At 31.3% G+C, this 3,102-nt stretch overlaps 1 pseudogene; it reads left to right on the forward strand.

The window, feature by feature from the left end:
* Positions 1-631: 631 nt before the first annotated feature.
* Positions 632-1,773, forward strand: LOC122273768 (multidrug resistance-associated protein 1 pseudogene; annotated as a pseudogene).
* Positions 1,774-3,102: the final 1,329 nt, after the last annotated feature.

The raw sequence follows: 3,102 nt of genomic DNA on the forward strand, positions 1-3,102 counted from the left end.
AATGTCCCTTGGTGTGGGATTCTCTAGGGTCTGTAATGAGGATTTGGAGTCCGAAAAAAGTACTAACTCTTGTATATCTGCCTCAATTGCCCAAGAAACAGCCAGGTAGATGGCGGTCAGCTCAGCCGGGTATGTACTTGATTCGTCATTTATTCTGACAGACTGTTGGTGTATAGTTTCGCCGTTGAGTTTGACTAAGAAGCCACTACCAACTTTGCATTCATATTCGTTGGTAATATTTTTTGTAATTCATATACTTTTTGTAATACGACAACCTTTACAATAACTTTTTCACTCAAAACTTTGAAGCATATACATCAATTACGTTTCCACGAATGACACGTATAATTTTTCGCAAATTAAATCTCTAACCTTACAATTCAAGGATTTTTCTGTAGCAGTCAATTATTAATCAAAATCTTTAAAACGAACCAATAACCAAAATCAGTTGTGTTTTTTAAACTGCAAGGAAAAGTGCTGCTGTTTTAAAATTAGCGAATAAATCCTCTGTTTTTGTGTTCATTTGTAAAAGATTTTTTAAGTATCTTATATCTCATAAATAGTTTTTATAATGAGCTCTAATTTTTTTCTTTAAATGAATGATTAATGTGTTTTACACTATTTTTTTTAGTGCCGGACAAAAACAACTGGTGTGCTTAGCTCGAGCACTTTTGAAAAACACGAAAATTTTAGTTCTGGATGAAGCAACAGCCTCGGTTGACATACAGACAGACAACTTCATTCAAAACACAATACGCACAGCATTTGCAAAGAGTACAGTTATTACAATAGCACATAGGCTAAACACTGTACTAGACTACGACAAGTAGGTATACTCTGTTTAATAAGAAAAAATATCAAATTTTATAGTCTGGAAAAAAAATCGCACTCCCAGTAATTTTTATGACGACGTGGACGTCACTGACGTGGTTAGACGACGTGGACGACGCCTGAGGTGACAGCACTATCAACTAGAGTACTTTCAAAACAAATTTAATGAGCACCTTACTACGTATACACGTTGGTTGTATTATCGGCTATCGGGTTGTATTATCGACTACCCTCAGCTCTCCACACAATGGTGCGAGCGACGCCTTAACCGAATATAAGCAATTGAAACTTTTTAAAATATACCATTTTATTTTAAATGCACTAGAAGAACTTTTTTAAAGAAAAATAAATAAGTTAAAACCGGAATTCTTAAGGTAATCGCTGATTAATTAATTGATTGATGTATATTGTTCGCACTAGAGTCATGTTTGACTAGAAACGCCTAAAACGAGGTTTAAAACAAAGCAAATTGTTTAAAATTTAGAAAACTCGACTATAATCAAGATGACTAAGTTAATAACCGAATTGTAAAAAAAATGAAGTGATTTTTGTCACAATGCTTAACATCTCCGTTTATAAAGATATTTTATTTAAAAAAAATATTTATTTATTTGTACGTTTCTCAAAAGCGCATTCCTTAAAAAATTCTTATTCAGTTTTATCAACACAATATATTCAGCTCAGTTTTCAATCTCTGCAAAAACGAAAATTTATTTTCTTTTTTATTTCAGAATCGTTGTTTTGGAAAACGGAACAGTGTTAGAAGTTGGAAAGCCTTCAATTTTACTTCAAGACAAGGGATCGAGATTTCACGAAATGTGCGAAGATGCAGGACTTATTTAACAACAGTAACATATCAACAACAGTATTTGCATATCTTTCAAGACGATAATGTTTAAAACGTTCGCCGCGCATATTCAGCTTTAAATTGTGCATAGCATANTTTTCTTGCACCACCAGTGACGTCATACTTTGTTTTTCGTATTTTTCTCGTAAACTATGGATCGTGCAGGAACGCTTCTTTGGGCAGTTTTTATGTACTCCCAACGAGGAATCTAGCTGTGCAGAGTTTATGCGTTTCGGGACATATGTTAGCCAATTCTTCCACTGAGTATCTTTCGAATGAATAGATTTAGTAAAAATATGTGAATATTATATATTTAATTAAGGCTAAAATAAGAGCTTTCTCTGAGAAATTTAAATTTTTTTTTAAAAAATGTCACAGAGTCCATTCTTTTAGAAAGCGCTGTATTATCTTCTAAAACTTTTCAATTTGCTTAAGAAGTTTTTGAGTTATGCGAAAAACGCAAAAATTAACATTAACAAAAGAATTTCAAACTTTAAATCGGTATCCTGGCCGAGCTATTGGTAACATATTTCCCAGATTGTGGTTGCCCCTTATATTTCGAGATTCAGAAATCCGAATCCGTTGAAAAAAACGGTATGTTTATTCAGAGAAAGTCTGATCTATATCTGACTTTGTTAATTAAAATATCATCTGCAATTAGAATATGTGAGATCACCCCCTCGAGAGATTAAGATTGATTCCTAGAACGAAAAGTTTGGATCATTAGATTAAAAATTATTCTGGGTGTTCTATTTTTTAAAAATATGCTTCCTGTACTATAATGTACAGAAATTTCATGTGCCAATATAAGTTATCACTTTCTTGATTGTTTTTAACATGCTTCTGAATTTGACAGTCAAATTAAGGAAGATCCTTCGTATAACATATATATAAATAGTGTCAACTGTGGGTAAACCTTTTCTTGAGGAGAAATTAAAGGATGTAGATCAATGATTCTCAGCCTTTTTTTGAGGGCGGCACACTTTAAACTATTTCGATATTTGACGGCACACAATGAAAAAAATTTGTTTCAAAGTTGTTTACTTACCTATAATACACTGTGTAAAATAGTTTGTGATATTAATTTTGAATGTGAAATAAAAAAATGTGTACTACAAAAGCACGTTTATTAAGGGATTAATTATTTCTTTCGACTAATTTTTTATTAGTTAGAAAAATTATTATGTTTTTTGCTAATTATTAATTGTTAGCTTGTTTTCTATAGCTATTAACTGACATTTTTTGTGATTTTTTGTTAACTAGTTCTTTTGCTGATTATTAATTGTTAGCCTATTTTTTTGTTAGTTATCCTTTGCCAATTTGTTTTTATAACTATTAATTGCAAAGCTTATTTTAGTGATTAACTTTTATTTCCGTTTGAAAATTAATATTTAGCTTGCTTAAAGCATGGAAAAATTATAAAT

This window comes from Parasteatoda tepidariorum, unplaced genomic scaffold (genome assembly GCF_043381705.1).
Source record: "Parasteatoda tepidariorum isolate YZ-2023 unplaced genomic scaffold, CAS_Ptep_4.0 HiC_scaffold_8209, whole genome shotgun sequence".
NCBI lineage: Eukaryota > Metazoa > Arthropoda > Arachnida > Araneae > Theridiidae > Parasteatoda > Parasteatoda tepidariorum.